This window comes from Amblyraja radiata, chromosome 18 (genome assembly GCF_010909765.2).
Source record: "Amblyraja radiata isolate CabotCenter1 chromosome 18, sAmbRad1.1.pri, whole genome shotgun sequence".
Classification (NCBI taxonomy): domain Eukaryota; kingdom Metazoa; phylum Chordata; class Chondrichthyes; order Rajiformes; family Rajidae; genus Amblyraja; species Amblyraja radiata.
In genome coordinates this window covers 39,884,151-39,906,923 of record NC_045973.1, presented here as the reverse complement: position 1 = coordinate 39,906,923, position 22,773 = coordinate 39,884,151, and the positions used below count along the sequence as shown (strand labels likewise).

The 22,773-nt window shown below is 45.7% G+C and overlaps 1 long non-coding RNA gene across 1 annotated transcript; it reads right to left on the bottom strand.

Annotated features, from left to right (window-relative positions):
- Window positions 1-4,177: 4,177 nt before the first annotated feature.
- On the bottom strand, window positions 4,178-22,313 carry LOC116983550. Its single transcript, XR_004414738.1, has 3 exons — window positions 22,230-22,313; window positions 20,181-20,185; window positions 4,178-4,221 (listed from the first exon to the last, which is right to left on the bottom strand). It is a non-coding gene; the product is annotated as an uncharacterized LOC116983550 (long non-coding RNA).
- Between the last annotated feature and the right edge of the window lie 460 nt (window positions 22,314-22,773).

Genomic DNA, 22,773 nt, shown 5'->3' with positions numbered 1-22,773 from the left:
CTGAGAGTGAGGTTCGTAGGCAGCCCTGAAAACAGGTGCTGCCGTAGGTCCCTGAGGATACCTGTGCTGACATGGCCCTTCCAGTGGACCTAAATGAGATTCTAGCTTTGGTCAGACTGAAAAGGACCATGAATGCTCCTCTCCTTAGAGCAGGAGACATTTGTGCAGCCCTGAAAACAGGTGCTGCTGCCTGCGGGTTCTCCATAATACCCGGGCTGTCAAGAGCTAGATTCCATCCAGGGAAGCACCCAGTGGAAGCTGGATGATTGCAGAAGCATTTATTTTCTGTTTGTTTGTATGGAAGCTTATTATTCCTTTTATGTAAAGCATTTTGGTGTTGACTTAAACAGTGCAATATAAGTAAAACTTACTTACTTACTTCCTTTCTTCTGCTTGTCCCTGGGAAGGTTTCCCCCCCCTCTCTTTGTACTCTGATTCAGAGTGGTTTCTTCCACATGTAGTTCCCCCTTCAATGGGGAAGACATTGGGCTGCCCCATGTGCGAGGCTCCCGGCACCGGAACTGTTGTAGGCCGTGCTGATACTGCTCCCTCCTTTGGAGCAGATTATTGTTGGAGCAACTTCTCCTTAAGTTGCTCCATGTGGGAGAAGTCGTCCTCAGATGCTCTCCGTTGAGGGAGGGTATCCCTCTTCCCCGGACTCATCTGAGTCAACGGTTTCGTTTAGACTTGCGGGTGGCATTACGTCCCGCAGGGCAACCATGGAGCTCCTGCTCCCGCGCAAAGTCTCCTGCGATTCTGCTGTCGGCGCTAATGTCGGGAAGCGAGGCTCGCGCTGATGCTGCTCCCTCCTTTGGAGCAGATCATTGTTGGAGCAACTTCTCCATAAGTTGCTCCATGTGGGAGAAGTCGTCCTCAGACGCTCTCCGTTGAGGGAGGGTATCCCTCTTCCCCGGACTCATCTGAGTCAACGGGTTTGTTTAGACTTGCGGGTGGCATTACGTCCCGCAGGACAACCATGGAGCTCCTTCTCCCGCGCAAAGTCTGCTAATGTCGGGAACAAGACCGTCGCCCGCTATTTGGAAGGCTGCGGTCTTCGGCAGCCGACATCCCCGCGGGCCGTCTCCTCGACATCTGGGCTCTGAAAAAACTTCAAGCCCGAAAGAACGCAGGTAAGTGATTTCAACTTTCCTTACCTGCTCATCCCGACGGCCTGGGAGGCTCAATGCCTGCCAGTCCGTCGTGCGTGTTGCGTTCAGACGTAATGACGCGCACGCAGACGGACGGCCCTTCTTCACGTAGTCACTCACGTGACTCCGAAGTAAAATTGTTATTATGAAGGTATTATGAAATGTTATTATGAAGGTAAGGCATCAGTTTGTTGCCTGGTGATAATTCTCTGCATATTGAGAGGTTAGACTAAAAATGTTTTTTTTTAATGTAATTATTAGGAGCATAAAAACAGCAAAGGAATGGGCCCTTTGGCTCATAATGTTCATGACTCATCAATAAATAATGTTCATGACGCGTCAACGTGATATTATCTCAACTAGCTCAACATGATCAATATACCTATGTTCGCTGCACTTTCAGGTGCTCATCCAAAAGCCTCTTTAATGCCACTATCACATCTGCCTCCACCACCACCCCGACAATGCTTTCCAGCCCCCCCCATCACTCTGTGTAATAGCTCTGTCCCGCATATCTCCATTAAACTTTCCCCCTCTCACCTTACAGTTGTGCCGTCTAGTGTTGGATATTTCCACCCTAGGAAAAATGTTCTGATTGTCTACCCTATCTGTGCCTCTCATAATTTGATATACTTGTATCAAGTCTCCCCTCAACCTCTATATGTTCCAGTGAAAACAATCCAAGTCTGTCCAACCTCTCCCTGTAGCTGAAACTTGGATAGTGAACGAAGGTGAAAGATATTTCCTCCACCTTTCAATGAAAATTGATTTGCTTGAAACACATCCTTTGTATTTTTAAGACACCAGGGAATAGCTTGCGATAGACCTTGGTAAAAGAACAGCCCAACACAGAACAAGGTCCTGTACTGTAAAAGGTTCACGGCTTTTGTCTTTGCTTTTTTTTTTTTTTTCAATTTATTTTTGTTAGAAGTAAGTACAATAATGTGGTACCAACGTACCTAATACATATTAACATATTACATTTCATGTACAACTTGTTATTTTTAATTTAACAATTAAACAGTAGTAAGGAAGAAAAGAATAGAAAAAGAGAAATTATCATAGAGATTGGTGCATGAGATAGTAAGGTAGCCCGAAAGAAGAGAGAAGTAAACAAAAAGGTACCGAAGAATGGAGAGATGAAGGAGAGAAAAGAAGAAAGAGAGAAAGAGAGAGAAAGAGAGAGAAAGAGAGAGAAAGAGAGAGAAAGAGAGAGAAAGAGAGAGAAGTAAAAAAAAACAAAAAAAAAAAACAGATTGAGGGAGATATACTTATTTAATGTTCTTGGCCACCTCTCACCCGGTTCTGATACATTTGATTTCTACGGTTGTGTTGCACCATATGCTTGTAAAAAGTTGATAAAAGGAGACCAAATCACTAAGAATTGGTCTGCTTTACCTGCTAGGAGCAGTCGCATTTCTTCAAGATGTGACGTTTCCGACGTTTGAAATCCACATTTTAAGCGTTGGTATTGATGCATTTTTCCAAAATTTAAGTATGTTTTTTTGCCGTTATTAAACCATAATTAAGGAGAGATTTTTTAAACGTATTTAGCTTATTCCCATCTTTCATTGATCCGAAGATAATCATTTCTGTTTTAGGGTCAAGTTTTATGTTAAATAGTTTTGTAAAAATTTCAAAAATTTCATTCCAGAATTTATGAAGAAACATTGCCCATTCCTTCTATCCAGAAATGCTGCAATTCCCACTGAGTTACTCCTGCATTTTGTGTGTATATTATATGTAATTTAGAATGTTAAACCCAGCCTCCATTTTTTACGGCAGCAATAAATAATTACCATTGTAAATTACTGATTTCAATCGTTATTGTGGTCAGGTCAATTACTTTAAACAGCAGTACATTTGAGTTAAAAAAGATCTGCAAGTGACAGATCAGATCGTGTCAAATTCAGAGGTGCTCAGGTTGCACAGAGTGGTGCAGATTTGCAAGAGCAGGTTCTGCAACAGTTCTCTCATGGGCTGTAATTTAGCAGTGTTCATAATTCAGTATGTGCTCGTTCAATGCTTCAGCCTCATTAGGTCGCAGCTTGATGCAATAATTTGAATGAAAGCCTTGGTGCAAGTCTGCAGTATTCACCTGACGTTTGCAGGTAGGCATGTTGCGCAGGAAGCATGGAGGAGCAGCAAAACAACACACAAATGCTCTTTTTATATTTTAAATTTCACAGAAACATGTTGGTGCTGTGAAACCTCCAAATCACCACCAAATCTGTGGCCACCCACCCACGTACAACAGTTCATCTCCCTCTGACCATCAATTATCCACTGGGTTTGGGAGCAAGTGGATGCACATTCTGATTTGATTGCTTACACTTGAGTTTTGTCCTTTATTCTTGACTGTCATGTCTCTCCATTGATGCCTATGCTTTGCAAAGACCGTAGATTTTTCAAAATGCTTTAAGTGTTAATTTTTAATATGCAATTCACATGTACCTCTAGCACACTTGAGCTACTGTTGCAACATAAAATCAACATGTGTGCAATTTTGGGCAAAAAGATTCTGACTGTCTACCCTATCTATGCCTCTCAAAGTACCAGAAAGGCCCAGCCTACCAGCATCAAAGGTACGAGGTTCAGATACTAGTGGTGGATAGCTGGAACGCACTGCCAGAACAACAGCAAAAATGCAGGAAGAACTCAGCAGGTCAAACAGCAAAGATAGACACAAAATGCTGGAGTAATTCAGCAGGACAGGCAGCATCTCTGGAGAGAAGGAATGGGTGACGTTTCGGGTCGAGACCCTTCTTCAGACTGAAAGTCAGGGGAGAGGGAGACATGGAAGGGCGAGGTGTGAAAATGGGATACCAAAGAGGATGTGGATCAAGGGAAATGTAAAATAGATCATTGTTAGAGGGGATGCAGAGTTACTTGAAGTTAGAGAAGTCAATATTCATACCACTGGGGTGCAAACTGCTTAAGTGAAATGTGTGGTGCTGTTCCTCCAATTTGCATTGGGCCTCACTCTGACAGTGGAGGAGGCCCAGGACAGAAAGGTCAGTGTGGGAATGGGAGGGGGAGTTAAAGTGTTCAGCAACCGGGAGATCAGGTAGGTCTAGGCGGAATAAGCGGAAGTGTTCAACAAAATGATCGCTGAGCCTGGGCTTAGTCTCGCCGATATACAGGAGCAACTGTAGACAACTATAACAGGCAACAATTGTAGAGGCAAAGGGTATAATAATAATAATAATAATAATAATATATTTTATTGTCATTGCACGTCAGTGCAACGAGATTTAGTATGTAGCTTCCAACCGATGTAAGAGAAAAGTAAAATAAATAAATAAGCCTTGCGACGTGACCATCCGAGGGAGACAGTCCATGGGGGGCACTCAGCAGAGCCGGTTCAGAGCCGCTATAGCTCTGGGAATAAAGCTGTTTCTGAGTCTGGAGGTTCGGGCGTAGAAGGCCTTGTAACGTCTGCCGGAGGGAAGTAGTTCAAACAGTCCGTTACAAGGATGTGATGAGCCTTTATGGATGCTGACGGCCTTCCTGAGGCACCGTGTGTGGTAGATGCCCTCCAAGGCTGGTAGCTGTGTCCCTATGATCCTCTGCGCTCTGTGGACGACGCGCTGAAGAGCTCTCCTCTCCGCCTCCGTGCAGCTGAGATACCACACAGAGATGCCATACGTTAATATGCTCTCTGTGGTGCAGCGGTAGAAGGTTGTCAGCAGCTGCTGGGACAGACCAGTCGTTTTTAATGTCCTCAGGAAGAGCAGTCGTTGCTGTGCCTTCTTGACCAGCGCAGCGGTGTTTGTGGACCATGTGAGGTCCTCTGAAATGTGAGTGCCCAGAAACTTAAAGCTGGACACTCTCTCCACACTTTCCCCGTAAATGGAGATTGGGGCGTATTCTCCATTATGGGACCTCCTGAAGTCAATAATCAGCTCCTTGGTCTTGGAGGTGTTTAGTGACAAGTTGTTACATGCGCACCAGTCCGCCAGGTTCTGCACCTCCGCTCTGTATTTTGTTTCATCACCGTTGGTGATCAGCCCAATCACTGTTGTGTCGTCTGCAAACTTCACGATGGTGTTGGTGTCGAATGCAGGAACACAGTCGTGAGTGAAGAGGGAGTAGAGCATGGGGCTTAGTACACAGCCCTGTGGTGTGCCGGTGCTCAGGGTGATAGTGGAGGACAGGTGCGGGCCCAGTCTCACTGCCTGCGGTCGCTCCGTCAGAAAGTTCAGGATCCAATCGCATATCGGCGAGCTGAGGCCTAGCTGGTGGAGTTTGGTGGTGAGCTTGGTGGGGATGACCGTATTGAATGCAGAGCTATAGTCAATGAAGAGCATCCTCATGTACGTGCCCTGTCTGTCCAGGTGAGTCAGGACAGTGTGAAGAGCCAGAGAGATGGCATCCTCTGTTGATCTATTTGCCCTGTATGCAAATTGATGAGAGTCCAGTGAGGCAGGGATGCTGGATTTGATGTGGGAGAGGACCAGCCTTTCGAAGCACTTCATTGGGATTGGAGTCAGGGCAACCGGGCGGTAGTCGTTCAGGTTGGTGACTTTAGACTTTTTCGGTACCGGCACTATGGTGGCTGTTTTCAGGCACTTGGGGACCGTTGCCAGAGATAGAGACAGATTGAAGATTCTCGTGAATACCTCCGCCAGCTGTACAGCACAGTCCTTTAGTACCCTTCCCTGGACGCCATCCGGGCCTGCAGCCTTGCGTGGATTGATCCTACACAGAGCGCCCTGTACCTCCTGAGTGCTCAGTGTTAAGGCCTGTCCCTCCGCCATAGCCGGGGTTATTCCACTCCTGGTGGTGTTGCCAGTTTCGAAGCGGGCAAAGAAGGTGTTTAGTTCGTTGGCCAGTGTGATATCACCGTGGGGGCAGGCGGGGCTGCTCTTGTAGTCAGTGATGTCCCTGACACCCTGCCACATGCTTCTGGCATCCGCGGTATTGAAGTGGTCTTCCACCCTTTGCCTGTGGATGTCTTTAGCCTTTTTTATGCCTTTGTTCAGGTTCGACCTGGCCGCACTGTAGGCAGAAGTGTCCCTGGATTTAAAGGCATTGTTGCGTGCCCTTAGCAGATCCTGAACCTCCTTGTTCATCCAGGGTTTCCGGTTTGGGAACATCTTTATTTGCTTGTCCACTGTGACAGTCTCCACACAGCAGTTGATGTAGGAGAGCACAGTGGATGTGTACTCCTCCAAGTCTACCTCTGTACCACTAGTAGCCTGTTGTGCAAACAGGTCCCAGTCGGTGCGATCAAAGCAGTCCTGGAGTTTTAGGGTGGCGTCCTCGGGCCATATTTTGACCTTTCTTGTTGCAGGTTTGGTCTTGCGGATGAGGGGTTTGTATGCAGGCAGTAGAAACAGTGAGAGGTGATCGGATTGTCCCAGGGATGGGCAGGGGAGAGCTCTGTAAGCGTCCTTGATGTTGGTGTACACTTTATCCAGCGTGTTTGAGCCCCTGGTAGGGCACTGCACATGCTGGTGGAATTTGCGGAGTGCGGCTCGTAGGTCGACCTGGTTGAAGTCCCCTGCAACAATGAAGGCACCGTCGGGGTGAGCATCCTGCTGCTTACTGATGGCCGAATGCAGCTGTGCTAGTGCTAGGTTAGCATTAGCCTGTGGTGGGATGTATATGGCCATGATGATAACCACAGTAAACTCCCGAGGCAGGTAAAACGGCCTACATTTAAGCAGTAGGTATTCCAGGTCTGGGGAACAGTAGCTCTCTACTGCAGTGTGGTTGGTGCACCAGTCATTGTTGATGTAGATGCAGAGCCTGCCACCCTTGCTCTTACCGGAGTCCTTTGTTCTATCAGCACGATGCAGTTGGTCAGGTCCACAGCCCCATCGAGAACCAGCGCGCTGAGCCAGGTCTCTGTGAAGATCAGCACACAGCAGTCTTTCAGGGATCGCTGGGTGTTGATCCAGAGCCTTACCTCATCCAGCTTGTTGGTGAGTGACCAGACATTCGCCAGAAAGACGCTTGGGAGCGATGGTCTTTGTGGAGCCCTCCGTAGCCTGTCCTGCACCCCCGCTCGCTTTCCACGTTTCTGCTTTCGCTCCCGGCGCTTGCTCAGTCTCCTACCCTCCAGAGTGGTGATCCAGGGGGCTGTTCTGCCCAGCTCCATCGGGATTTTGGTAAGGGTACTCTAGTACTCACTAGCCAGTTTCTCGCAGCCACGTCCGATATTGAGCAGTTCCGTGCGGCTCCATGTGCGACCCGTCGGGATTGCGATGCGGGTCCTGGATTTCCTCTTCCTGTAGGTGAGTTTCTTCCTATGGTTTCTTGGGTTTCTAGGGGTTCTGAGGTTTTTAAACACCTTACTTTCACAGCCGCGTTCGGTACCGGGCTGCTCTGAATTAACTCGGACTTGGATGAATAAATGGATGAATAAATGGATGAATGTGGATGAGATTCTGCATCGGGACTGAAAGGGAACAGGAACGTATGAAGCAGAACATTTGTGGGGAGTTTAGAGGCCGGTAGGTGACAAGTGGAACCTGGTGGAGAGAGGCTGATGGAACCAGTTGAGGGAAGGGTATAAGAGAGATGAACAAAGGAAGAAGAAAAGGGAGAAGACTTGGATAGAGTGGATGTGGAGAGGATGTTTCCACTAGTGGGAGAGTCTCAGAATAAAAATACGTTCTTTTAGGAAGGAGATGAGGAGGAATTCATTGCCACAGAAGGAAGTGGAGGCCATTCAATGGATATTTTTAAGGCAGATAGATCATAATCTGCCTTCTGCAGTTGTATAGGGCTCTGGTGAGACCGCATCTGGAATATTGTGTCTAGTTTTGGTCTCCGAATTTGAGGAAGGACATCCTTGTGATTTAGGCAGTGCAGCGTAGGTTCACGAGATATATCCCTGGGATGGCGGGACTGTCATATGAGGAAAGATTGAAAAGACTAGGCTTGTATTCACTGGAGTTTAGAAGGATGAGGGGGAATCTTATAGAAACATATAAAATTATAAAAGGACTGGACAAGCTAGATGCAGGAAAATTTTTCCCAATGTTGGGCGAGTCCAGAACCAGGGGCCACAGTCTTAGAATAAAGGGGAAGCCATTTAAGACTGAGGTGAGAAAAAACTTTTTCACCCAGTGAGTTGTGAATTTGTTGAATTCCCTGTGACAGAGAGCAGTGGAGGCCAAGTCACTGGATAGATTTAAGAGAGAGTTAGATAGAGCTCTAGGGGCTATGGGGAGAAGACAGGCACGGGTTACTGATTGGGGACGATCAGCCATGATCACAATGAATGGCGGTGCTGGCTTGAAGGGTCGAATGGCCTCCTCCTGCACCTATTTTCTATGTTTCTATAATCATAATCATACTTTATTAGCCAAGTATGTTTTGCAAAATACGAGGAATTTGATTTGCCATAGTCATGCCAATAAAAAGCAACAGAACACACAAAATACATTTTAACATAAACATCCACCACAGTGACTCCTCCACATTCCTCACTGTGATGGAAGGCGAAAAAAAGTTAAATCTCTTCCCTTCTTTGTCCTCCCGCGGTCGGGGGCCTCGAGCCTTCAGTTGACGGAGCGATCTTGGCTCTCGTTTCCGGCGGTCGGTCCCTCCGCATCGGGGCAATCAAGCTGCCGCATCGGGGGGATCTAAGCTCCCCGCGCCGGTTATCGGACCCCGGGTCAGGGCTGGTCGAACCACTTGCGACTTTGGAGCTTCCCGACATCAGTCTCTACCCGAGACTGCGAGCTCCTCGATGGTGAAATCCCAGGCAAAGGATCGCAGGCTCCGATGGTAAGTCCACGGCCCTGCGTTGGGGCTTAAAGTAAGTCTCGAGCAAGGCCTCCAGCTTCATTATGTTAGGCCGCAGAGCGACTGGAGATACGATCTGGAAAAAATATCACAACTCCAGCAAGGTAATCACATCTCCGGTAAGGTAGATAGACAGATTCTTGATTAGTACAGGTGTCATGTGTTATGGGGGGAAGGCAGGAGAATAGGTTTGAGGGGGAGAGTTAGATTACATATTTGAATGGTGGAGTAGACTTGATGGATCAAATAGCCTAATTCTGCTCCTATCACTTATGAACTTATGAAAACTCTGTGGTCAAACGAGTGTGCGAGCGTCAGGGAAATAGGTTACCTGTAATTAAATAAGTCAATGTCTATATCATCGGGTTGTAAGATACCCCATCCACCCCCAGCATCACATCAGAGGGATTGATCTCATTTGGTTGAATTGTCAATAATCCAGTCAAACCAACAGTTTGTCAAGAAGGGTTGTTCTTCATATTACCTCAAGAATTCACAAAATAATAATTCTTAGCTCCATTCTGTTGGCCAACATCTACAACACCTACCAGAGAGATGAGATCAGACCTACACATGCACTGACAAAACGTAGATCTGGTTTTCATCATTTCTTTCATGATGTAATGTTGAGGCTCTACAAGGCGCTGGTACATTTGGAGTACTGTGAGCAATTTCAGGCACCATATCTGAGGAAGGATGTACTGGCTCTGGAGAGGGTCCAGAGGAGGTTTACAAGAATTATCCCTGGAATGACTAGATTAACGTATGATGAGTGTTTGTCAGCACTGGGCCTGTACTCGCTGGAGTTTAGAAGAATGAGGGGGGGACCTAATTGAAACATACAGAATAGTGAAAGGCTTGGATAGAGTGGATGTGGAGAGGATGTTTCCACTAGGGTGAGAGTCTAGGACCAGAGGTCATAGCCTCAGAATTGAAGAACGTTCTTTTAGGAAGGAAATGAGGAGACATTTATTTAGTCAGAGGGTGATAAATCTGTGGAATGTCAACTGTGGGACCTCATATAGACAGGTGTGTGCCTTTCCAAATCATGTCCAATCAATTTAATTGACCACTGGTGGACTCCAATCAAGTTGTAGATACATCTCAAGGATAATCAATGGAAACAGATGGAACCTAAGCTCAATTTTATGTGTCATAGCAAAGGGTCTGAATACTTATGTTAATGTGATATTTCAGTTATTTCTTTGCAAAATTTTCGAAACACCTGTTTTCGTTTCTTCATTCTGGGTAAGTAGTGTGTGTCGATTGATGATTAAAAAAAAGAATTTAATTCATTTTAAAATATGGCTGTAACGTAACAAAATGTGGAAAAAGTGAAGTGGTCTGAATACTTTCTGAATGCACTGTATATACACATACTCACAAATACACATATATATACACACACTCATATGCACACATACATACACACAAACAACAAATAACAAAAGATTGTGCGGGGCAAGTTTTATTTTATTCACTTGCTGGTAGATGCTTGAAGTGTTGCCAGGTGATCATGGAAGCAAATACAATTGTAGAATTGAAGAGAAACATGTGTACTTTAAGGGGATGGATGGAGACAGATGACATGCAGGCAGAAGGGATTAGTTTAACAAGGCTTCATGTTTGGCACAGACATTGGTGCCTGAAGGGTTTGTTCTAAGCTGTGCTGTGTCGGAAGGAACTGCCGAGGTTGGTTCAAACCGAAGATAAACACAAAGAGCTGGAGTGACTCAGCGGGACAGGCTGCATCTCTGGAGAGAAGGGATGGGTGACGTTTTGGGTCAAGACCCTTCTTCAGACTGGAGGATCTTCATGATACATTCTGAGTTACTCCAGCTTTTTGTGTCTATCTTCTAAGCTGTACTGTTCTGTATAATGTTATATTTATGCAATCTTTCACTCTCTTTGATTAGTTTATTAGCAGTAAGTAATCTTTTGTCATGATTGTTTTAGGATATGTAACATGAAGTAAATCGGAAAGCAGGAAAGACCGGGGTTAATAGAGTGGCTTCATGCATCTTTCAGATGTACAAACGCTTTCTGACTAGTATGATACTTCTGAAATGTGGCTGTGGTGTACTGAAGAAAGTTTATAACTCTTAAGGTCCTGTCCCACGAGCATGCGCCTGCATGCGGCAAGCGTGACCTAACCAGAAGAGGGGGCCGTGCGGAGGTCAAGTGATTGACATGAAGTTCGAGCGAAGTCCGCGCGTGACGTACAGTGTCGAGGCGGCTGCGGGCCGGCAGGCCATTGCCACGCAGAATTTTAGAACACGGTCAGTTTTTCAGACCCCCGCGCGATGTCGGGACCAGCTCCGCACAACTCCATACGGCTCCGGCGATCGAAGTGGGACTGGCCCCGCGAGGCCGTATGGCTCAAGCGACCACGTTAGGTCGCGCTTGCCGCATGCACGTGCATGCTGGTGGGACCGGCCCTTTAGGTCGCGCTTGCCGCATGGAGTCGCATGCTCGTGGGACAGGCCCTTTAACTGATTCATTATGAAGTACCCTGAAGCAACAAGTTGTTTTCTGTTCTATTTAGTTTCCTCCATTATATTCAATAAACTTACGTGATTCTCAAACTTTCTTGATAGTGTCTTTATCCTCCCTCGAGCATTGCACAGAATGGACCAAGCATTAATAAAATCATTAGTCATAGTTTGAAGTGCTCCATGATGTTAAGGTTAAAAGGTATGTAGACACAAGGAACTGCAAAGGTTGCAGAGATTAAAAAGAGTGCACTGGGTGTTAAATGTGTAGCTACAAATACAGGGCATATTCTGGATTGTCTGTGATGATGGCATCATCTTCTGCTCTTTCAAACTCTCGCTGTAAAGGAGCCAGGAATTTAAAGCCTTATTTTTCCTGAAATGAAGCAGTTTTTCCTGGAAGATTGTAACCGCAATGCTCACGAGGCTTAACACTCCGGCACAGAGTATCCCACGAGGTTGCAGAGCCTACTATTGGACTCAATCTATCGCCAGCATGCTGCAACTGCAGTCGAGAACTATAACAATCTATAGCTGGAGTTGTCATCCTCACAATTTACCACCAACGAGTGTGTGTGTAACATAATTAGGAGAGTGCTCTTGCTTCCAATTTCTGCCTAAAGTAGTTTAATTTAGTATAGTTTTGAGATAAAGCACAGAAACAGGCTCATCGGCCCACCAAGTCCGCTCCGACCTGCGATCACTGCACATTAATTGTACCCTACACACGCTAGGGACAATTTTACATTTATACCATGCCAATTAACCTACAAACCTGTACGTCTTTGGATTGTGGGAGGAAACCGAAGATCTCGGAGCAAACCTACGCAGGTCACGGGGAGAACGTACAAACTCCGTACAGACAGCACCCGTAGTCGTGATCGAACCTGGGTCTCTGGCGCTGTAAGGCAGCAAATGCGTCACTGTGCCGCCCTATGGTATTGTAGAATTGTGATTATACCATGGTTCTTTATTGCTGGATCAGAAGATTGGAATGACTTGCATATTTTATTGTGGAAACATCATCAGCATAAATGGAGTGCAATATGAAGTAAATCATGAAGTAAACATGAAGGTCTCCGAGATCTTCGCTTTCCTCCCACACTCCAACGTCGTACAGGTTTGTAGGTTAATTGGCTTGGTACAAATGTAAATTGTCCCCAGTGTGTGTAAGATAGTGTAAGTGTGTGGGGATCGATGGTCGGTCTGGACTCGGTGGGCCGAAGGGCCTGTTTCCGTGCTGTATCTCCAAACTGAACAGAAAAAAATCATGTTGTAGATGCTGCTCATGATGCTCGGTACGTAGGTGTACTGTTGCTTGCGATGAAAGAGGGTTAAGGTTTCAAACAGCTGGGATTTCTATTATGGCTGTGCTTGGCACCATCCCCAGAGCACTGACTACTTAAAAGAAAATGTCAGCCCTCGACCCAGGCTTGCACTGCAGGGGTTTGCCCTTCCCTTCAGGTTTTCACATTTAAACAAAGTATTAGCTTTATCTTGATGGCAGGGAAAAGAATTCAACTCAGAAATTCTTTTAGATCCTTCACCTAAATATGTTACTTTCTATCGAGACGTGAAATGTCATTTCAGTTCCCGCACATTATTGATATTCAGGCATTTATGTCAACTGCAATTTATTATTTTTTTGTCCATCTTTCCCTATTAAAACATGCATTGTTTTGTACAAAGTCGTGGCTTGAAGTCTGAGGCAGGGTCTCGACCTGAAACGTCACCCATTCCTTCTTTCCACATTTGCTGCCTGTCCCACTGAGTTGCTCCAGCATTTTGTGTCCATCCTCAGTATAAATCAGCATCTGCAGTTCCCTTCTACACAAGTAGTGGTTTGAAAACTGCTTTACAAAAAAAAAAGACCTATGAAGGGTATACAGTGAAGACTTCATGCAACTTAAAAATACTTGCTAATGTCCAGAGGGCTTATCAAACGGCAGTGATGGTACTGCGTGGGAAACAATATGATACTCATTGAAAAGGGATGGGACTGGTAGCTGTTCCAGGATACAGGTGTTATAGGTGGGATATAGGTTGGGGCAATAGAGGAAGGGAGTTGCTTTAGTTATTCGGGAGAATGTCATGGCGGTCGTCCAAGATCACATTACTTATTGTTCGTCTATTAAGGCCATGGGTTTAGTCTAAATTAGTTTAGAGATACAGTGTGGAAATAGGCCATTCGGCCCACCATAGCCGTGCCGACCAATGATCAACCATACACAAGCTCTATCCTGCACACGAGGATCGATTTGCACATGCCAATGAACCTACAAACCTGCATGTTTTTGGAATGAAACCAGAGAAACCCCACGTGGTCACAGGGAGGGCGTGCAACTCCGTACAGACAGCATCCGTAGTCAGGATCGAACCCGGGTAAGGCAGCAATTCTTCCACTGCGCCACGGTGGCACACTTGATGGGTGCAGCTGGGAAATAAAAAGGGGATGATCACCTTGTACTAAAGTCAATGGGAAACAGAAGAACAGATATGCCTGGAGATTGCAGGCAGCTGCAAGTCTACTGGGGCGGCACAGTGGTGCAGCGGTAGAGTTGCTGCCTTACAGTGCCAGGGACCAGGCTTTGATTCTAACTACAAGTGCTGTCTGTACGGAGTTTGTACGTTCTTCCCGTGAGGGGGGGGGGGGGGGGGGGGGGGAGGGGGAAACTACTTTTCAGGGTCCCTACCTGGTCGGAGAGGCAGCTTTTCTCCGGGCTGCAGCTTCGACCCGTCCTCGCGGTCTACCAGCGGGCCTGGAGCGGCGTTTCCTGTCGGGGACCGCCCAGAACCTCGGCGGAGGCGGAGGCACAGCGCAGGAGCGCTATCGTGGAGCGGGCGATGCCTTGCCTGGGTCGCCGCGCTGGAGCTGCGGTGAGCTGAAGAACCGCCGGTAACAACATCGCGGAGCTGCGGGTCTGTGGAGCGGCCAGCTGCGGGCGGCGGCGCCGAACTTTACACCGGGAGCCTGGGATCTCGCGACGAGATCGCCAGTAGTGGAGCTCCAACCGGCGCGGCCTTGTCGGCTTCGGAAGCCGCGGCCTCCAGTACGGAAGCGGCCGTTCCAGGGTTCCCAAGCTGCGGAGAGGACTCTCCCGACGCCGGAGCACCACCACCCGGCGAGAACGGCCTGGAACATCGGGCCTCCGTAGAGGCAACTGTGGAGGCCTCAATAGGCCCGACTATGGGTGAACTGCGGTTGGGGACTGGACTTTGTGCCTTCCCTCATAATGGGAACCATTGTGGGGGGATGTTTTTTATGTTCTAAAACTCTTATTAATGTTATGTCTGCTCTTTCTTTATGTGCTGCAAAATGGCAATAAGCATTTCACTACAACTAGTGTGTATGTGACTAATAAAATACTTTTGACCTTTGATCATGGGTTTTCTCCAGGTGCTCCAGTTTCTTTCACACTCCAAAGACGTACAGGTTTGTAGGTTTCATTGGCATGGGGTATGGTCCAATCAACATCATAGGTGACTCTTCACCACCTCCTCATCTCGGGTACAGTTAGGAAGGGCATTAACTGGTGTCATCCTTGTCCCATGAATGAATAAGTAGAATGTGTGTTGTCTACCATTGGTGATACAGAGGTTATGCAGCACCCACACAACCACATCTCCAACATGGAGTTGTACAGAGCTCACACTCTCAATGTTGGTCTCAATCCTGACTTTAGAGACCACACAATGGTAACAGTACTGATTTCAGAGAAAGGTTAGAGCTTACACTGCCAACTTCAGAGAATTCCAACCGATCAACAACAGAAGAAGGCTATGCTGATGGAGGCTCATGCTGATGAGATTATGGGTTTTGTTGTGTAGTTTAGGGTTAAATCGTGCACCAAATTGTCAAATTGTCACCTTGTCAAATTTTCCGGGGTGGAGGCACATTGTTATTTGACGACTGAGGATCACAAGTTCCATGACAATGGACAGATCAGATTATTCATGGCAAAGAGAACCCGATTACTCGTCAACATAAGGGATCAAATTGCACATTCCAGGAAAACGGCTGGGTGTGTCTTGTCCCAAGTACGAACGCCAGGAATCCTGCAAAGGGTACAGAATGTTCTGCAGTCATGACAAACACATTAACTTGCTTTCTTGTAATTGTGGCCAAAAGATGAAGCTCCGAATGGGGAATCTTTAAAACACAAGGAGTTCAGCACTGTTAGCTTCAATAATGGTCAGGATTTCTCCAATATACGTGGGATAAAGAACTGGATGCATGTAGGATGCTGAGTTACACCGAAGATAGACTCAAAATGCTGAAGTAACTCAGCGGGTCAGGCAGCATCTCTGGAGAAAAGAAATGGGCGACGTTTTGAATCGAGACCCTTCTTCAGACTGAAGACTATAAAGATCTGGACTTTCAGTAGATCAGACCTATCATTTTAGGCTAAAGACCATTTATCGGAAATGGGAAAGAGAGATAAAAAATATGATTTTTGACCGCACAGCAGGTGGCGTGAAGGGTGAATTGGACAGAGGGGATATTTGTCATTGGGTGAGATTGGTGTTGCCATGGGCTTGACTTGTTCAGTTAACTGCGTTAGTGGGGCAGTTCGGGTATAAATGCACTGTGTGTGTGTGTGCGCTGCTAACTGTGGGCTGTAGGACATGCTCAGCAGGTCAGGTTGTACTCATGGGAAGAGATAAACTGTGCCAATATCACAGACGGACGGACAGCTTATATCAGGGCTGCAGATGCTGGTTTACACCAAATATAGACACAAAATGCTGGAGTTGTAGTGGCAGATTTTTATATCGTTCAAGAGACTACTCCCTCTAACCGCTAAGTGGACAGCATGGTTAAGGGGAATGCCGTTATACGCATGCGAGCTCACCGTCGGAGACCTTCCCAGCTTCTTCACAGATAAGTCTTCCAAAAAGGAGTAACTCAGTGGGACAGGCAGCATCTCTGGATAGAAGGAATGGGTGATGTTTCAGGTCGAGACCCCTCTTTATATCAGAGCTGGCCTGCTGAGAAAAAAAAGCAAGTTGTGTAAATTGGAGAAATGATTATTGAATCCACAGTTGCAAGATGAGGTAGGTGTGTTCGTACTCCACCTTAACGCTGGCCACATGCTGTCAATGGTTCCCATTGAGTGTTTCCAGCATTTTATTTCAGATCTCCAGCATCTGCATCTTGATTTTGATTTTCCTTCAGTTCAGAGCTTTTGGCAAAGACCATAGAGAAAATGCCCTTTTTGCTAATATTAAGGTGGAAAAACCCATTGTTGTCTGACCCAAAGATCATAGAGTGGAGGGTCTGACCATCCGAGGCTCAACTTCAGCAATTCTGCTAACATTGTACAGAAGATGCAGTTCCAACTTTGCCATGATATCACTACATGTGACAGACCACAGGAGACCACAATGCGTACCGATCTAGTACATACAGATGCGGCCAGAGTTATGGTGAGGATCACTAAGATCTAATTAAAACATTATTTGTAAATTCAATTGATCATGCAGAGGCTATGTTTTTTCTAAATGTCTTTGTGGTTGTTAAGAAAGATGGAGCCCAAAATGACGATGGATTTGTGAGAATTCCAAAGAGTCGGAATTCACCACAATTCAATGTATTTTTCATTTACATATTTCAACAGGCCTCTTGCATCTGCTGAGTTATATACATTTTATGAAGTAAGCTTTGGCAATAATGAATTGTTTTAAAATTTGAATTCATGTGCCTTTTGAAAGCGATACACATCTGGGGTCAATATGTACCATCACAGGTTTCTGAAGCATTCTCATTCCAACTCCCAATGAAGGATGTACAACATCTCCTGGAGCGTAATCACCAGAGAAATTATTTACTTTGAAATCTGATGCAAAATGATGTAATGGAATGAAAATAATTAGTACAAAAAATCTTTCTGTTGACACATTTACAGTATCTCGTACAAATCCTCTGGTTAAATGAAACCATTTTTTAAATAAACATGAGATGGCGAGATTTATTGCTGAATTTGATTTCCTTTTACTATTTTGCTTTTTAAAAATTATTGCAGAGCAAGTCCTCTGTTATTACTCTGCCGTTTATTAATTTAATCTCGGCGGGTATTTGTCAAGCAAGTCTGAATCTGATAACAGCACTATGCTTCACTGTTATGTGAACTTTACTGGACTAATGACAACCTTGCATGGGTGAACGGGGAGTTGTACATCTGCTCAATGTCCAGATGTGAAGCATATTTTACAAAACGCTTTCATTTACAGCTCTACGGTTTACAATCCCAAAGAAAGGAAATCACAAATTGGTATTTTAAAAGCACAGAGAGAATATTCTGTTTTATTGTTGCACTTTATTGAAAAAACAGACTGCTGTTACATTTTCTGCTTCAGAGACAAATGTACAATCGCCTCTGAGCAGTTTACTGGAGAAGTTCGACTCTATCCAGGAATGGTTCTTGAAATTATTTAATAAGAAAATATTTTTTATTTCCATTGAAGGAGTTTTTACAATAACGTGGTATAATTGTTGAGTTACTGTGCACGAATGCTGAAATGAGAGCATGGATCCCACTGCAGAAGACGTGGACTTAGAATTAATGAAATAAATTTTGAATAATAAAACTGATGTCATTCATGGCCATATGAATCTGTTGAATTATTTTTCTAAGTCTAGGGTTTATGAGAAATATGAAGTCATTAATTGAAAGATCAAAAGAATAATTGCAGTTTTGAGTGCACTGTTAAACAATACGATTATAATAACAATATCCTGTATGAAGGAACTGCAGATGCTGGTTTAAACCGAAGATAGACACAAAATACTAGAGTATCTCAGTGGGACAGGCAGCATCTCTGGAGAGAAGGAGTGGGTGATGTTTCGGGTCAAAACCCTTCTTCGGAAAGTAATATCTTTCATTTTTGAGTTAACTAAATTTTTTTAATTGTTCTTATTTATGAGTGTATTCCATTTAAACAGTTGCTACGTCACCTGGAAAAACGTGATGTTTAGTTTGGATTTGATCCCGCAGGTTGTGGTATTCCTCCAAAGGGAGAGAGTTTGAGGGTGGATGCCACTGTTGTCCATGACAACCACAATCGCTGAATGATCATGTGTCGGATACAGTCTACAAACATGGGCTCACGCTCAAGTTGCTGTCTAATGCCAAGATGACTCACTATGGACATTACCAGCAATCGCAACACAAGGATTCACATTTGAAATAAAATAGAAAACAACAAATCTGAAGAAAGGTCTCGACCCAAAACGTCATTGATTCCTTTTTCTCTAGATGGGCACCATATCTGAGGAAAGATGTATAGGCTCTGGAGAGGGTCCAGAGGAGGTTTACAACAATGATCCCTGGAACGAGTAGGTTAATCTATGATCAGCGTTTGTCGGCACTGGGCCTGTAGTCGTAACTCCAGTTTAGAAGAATGAGGGGGACCTTTTTGAAATATACAGAATAGTGAAAGGCTTGTATGGAGTGCATGTGGAGAGGATGTTTCCACTAGTGGAAGAGTCTAGGACCAGAGGTCATAGCCTCAGAATTAAAGGATGTTCTTTTAGGATGAGGAGAAATTTATTTAGTCAGGGGGTGATGAATCTTTGGAATTCTTTGCCAGAAGAATGGCTGCAGAGGCCAAGTCGGTGAAAGATGGATTCTTGATTAGTATGGGTGCCAGTGGGTATGGGGAGAAGGCGGGAGAATAGGGTTAGGAGGGTGAGATAGATCAGCCTTGATTGAATGGCTGAGTAAACTTGATGGACCAAATGGCCTAATTCTGCTCCTATCACCAGGAGATATTCATGGCACATCTTCATTTCCATGTATGTCAATGTAGTACACTTACAAACCTTCAATTCAATTTATTACATTTGCTCCAGTACAACAACAAAAAATTTAAAAAAATATATTTTAAAGTATTCCATTAATGGTTCTAACGGCCATAAATAGAAACACATGGTGATGCGGAGGGAGGTTGTCGTAATTACCTATCAAACCTTTTATTTCAGCAGGTTTGGGTTGAACTGATCACCTTCCTATCACATAAGAAAGACACACAATGCTGGAGTAACTCAGCGGGACAGGCAGCATCTCTGGAGAGAAGGAATGGGTGACGTTTTGGGTTGGGACCCTTCTTCAGACTGAAATGCAATAATTTAGGCCAATAGCAAATCCCTCTCCTCCCCTCAAGACTTTCAAAGTGTTGTAACAAATACTTTTCAACTTGACCAAAAACACTGTTGTTAGATGGTTATTACTATTTTGCCATTGGTGGGAAGTTGTTCTGTTTATTTCCTACATGACGATGGTGAATCATTAACATTGGGACATTCTAAGGCTGTGAAAGCTGCTGGATGCAAGCAGGTTTTCTCTTCCCATTGTTTCCTTCATATGAGAGGGATCCGGCAGAAGCAGCTCAGGCTCAATTGATCGCAGACCAAACTATCATGAATTGCTTGAAAAATAAAACAATTTACAGCTCAGGAGGTATTGGGGAAGGTCACAAACCAACCCCTTCTCTCGACTGCAATGTGCCAAGCATGTCAGCATCAGTGGAGCATTGCGGTGAGATTTGCAGCAAGAGTGGGAAGAATGTAAAGGGCAAGTCTCACAACTTGGCGAACAGGTTAATTAACAGCTGCCAATGAAAGGAAGGTAAGCGTAAGTGGAGCTAAATCGTGAGAATGGCCACTCCACTGTCCAGAGTAAGAATGGGACGTTGAGCCTTGGGCTCAGGGGGGTTTGATGAGAGTAATCTTCGGCCAGGATGACTGCAAGATAAGGTTTGGTCTGTCACTTTTTGACACTTTTCCTGTTTATTTTGGAGTGCAACGTGGTCTTGGAGATGGAGGCCAGTGCAGTGGAGTTCTCGGCCTGTGGGATGTGGGGACGCATGGAGATGGCCAGTGTCCATGAGGATCACATCTACAGCAGGTCCAGGTGCAGCTCCTTAAAGACCACGTTGGGGAACTGGAGCCGCAGCTGGACAACCTCAGGCTCATCCAGGAGAGTGAGTAAGTCATAGACAGGAGCTATTGTCAGGCTGAGAATAGATGGGTGAACCGGAAAGGGAGCAGGCAGAGTGTTTTCAGGAATCCCCCGTGGCCATTCCTCTGTAAAACAGATAAACCACCTCGGAAACTGTTGGGGGGGATGACCATCAGGGGGAGCAGCAGCAGCAGCAGCCAAGTCTGTGGCACCGGGCCTGGCTCTGGGGCACAGTTAGGTGGGGTGAGGTTCAGGCAGAGTGATAGTGGTGGGGGATTCAATAGTTAGGGGAACAGACACGAGGATCTGGGGCATCAAAGGGGACACCAGGATTGTGTGTTGCCTCCCTGGTGCCAGGGTCCCGGATGTCTCGGAGTCTCGGAGTGGCTGCAGAACATTCTCGAGGGGGAGGGTGAGCAGCCAGAAGACGTTGTGCATATCGGCACAAATGACATGGGTAGGCAAAGAGATGAGATCCCATGCAGTGCAGATAGCGAGTTAGGCACAAGGTTAAACTGCAAGACCTTGACGGCAATTGTAAGTTCATTAGTGATAGGGGCAGAATTAGGCCGTTTGGCCCATCAAGTCCACTCCACCATTCCATCATGGCTGTTCTATCTCTCCCTCTTAACCCCATTCTCCTGCCTCCCCCCCCCCATAACCCCTGACACCCGTGAGTGTATAGTGAGTGTAGGGGCCTGAGAATGCATGGTTGCGCAGCACTGCTATTGGGAATGATGGTGGAGGAGGTGCTGTCACCTATCCTCACTGATTATGGTCTTTGGGTCAGAAAGTTGAGGATCCAGTGGCAGAGGAAGGTGCTGATTCCTGGATCCAGGAGTTTGGAGATGAGTTTATATGGGATTATAGTGTTGAAGGCAGAGCTATAGTCAATCAGTAGGGATCTGACATAGGTGTCAGAATTGTCTAGGTATTCCAGAGATGAGTATAGGGCCAGGGAGATGGCGTTTTCTATGGATCAGTAGGCAAACTGCAGTGGATCAATGCTACCTGGAAGGCTGCAGTTAATATGCACCATCACCAGTCTATCGAAGCACAGAAGACACTAGCACTATCCTACACACTAGGGACAATTTTCAAATTTCCCTCAAGCCAATTAACCTATAATCCTGTGTAGGAAGGAACTGCAGATGCTGGTTTACACTGAAGGTAGACACAAAAAGCTGGAGTAACTCAGCGGGACAGGCAGCATCTCTGGAGAAAAGGAATGGGCGACGTTTCCAGTTGAGATACTGAAACATCAGCGATTCCTTCTCTCCAGAGACGCTGTTTAACTGGCTGAGTTACTCCAGCACTTTGTGTCTATCTTCGGTGTAAACCAACATCTGCAGTTCCTTTCTGCACAAGTTTATACGTTAATTGGCATGAGAGAAATTTGTAAATTGTCCCTAGTGCTAGTGCATGGAGTGATCGCTGGTCAGCGTGGACTCGGTGGGCCGAAGGGCCTATTTCCACGGTGGACACAAAATGCTGGAGTAACTCAGCGGGTGAGTTAGCATCTCTGGAGAGAAGGAATGGGCGCCGTTTTGGTTTGAGACCCTTCTTCAGATTGATGCCAAGGGAGGGGGCGGGACAAAGATAGAATGTAGGCGGAGACAGTAAGACTAGTGGGAGAACTGGGAAGGGGAAGTGGATGGAGAGAGATAGCAAGGGATATCTGAAGTTAGACAAGTCAATGTTCATACCACTGGGGTGTAAGCTCCCCAAGCGAAATATAAGGTGCTGTTCCTCCAATTTGCACTGGGCCTCACTCTGACAATGGAGGAGGCCCAGGACAGAAAGGTCAGATTGGGAATGGGAAGGGGAGTTGAAGTGCTGGGCCACCGGAAGATCAGGCAGGTTAAGACGGACTGAGCGGAGGTGTTCAGCGAAACGATCGCTGAGCCTGCGCTTGGTCTCGCCGATGTGAAGTTGACACCTGGAACAGCGGATACAGTGGATGAGGGCCTATTTCCATGCTGTATCTCTAAAGTAAAGCAAAGTAAGCTAGCGTATTGATGGTTTAAGGAATTCTATCTCCATTAACTGTTTGCCTCAAATTCTAAAGTAATGCAAACTTTTAAAATTCGAGTGAAGTGTTTTACTAAGATTTCTTTGAATGCATCAGGGGTTAAACTAATATGCCTTTCGAGTAAGAAAGTCGGCTCACTCGACTGAGAATCCAGGCTGAGTTACATATGTTGTTTTTCTGCTGTCTCACAAATGCCCAACTCAATCATGAAGACAGAATTCCAACTTTCCCTCGCCCCTAGTCTGTCTGATTTAATGACCCAAAAAAATCGCATTATAATCTGTCTCGCTGACATTCTCAATTTAGGTGGCCACGACTCAATGGCAAAGTAAATATTTTTTGGTTGTAAGTATGCAGCGAGCTGAAAAGTCTTTAAGTTC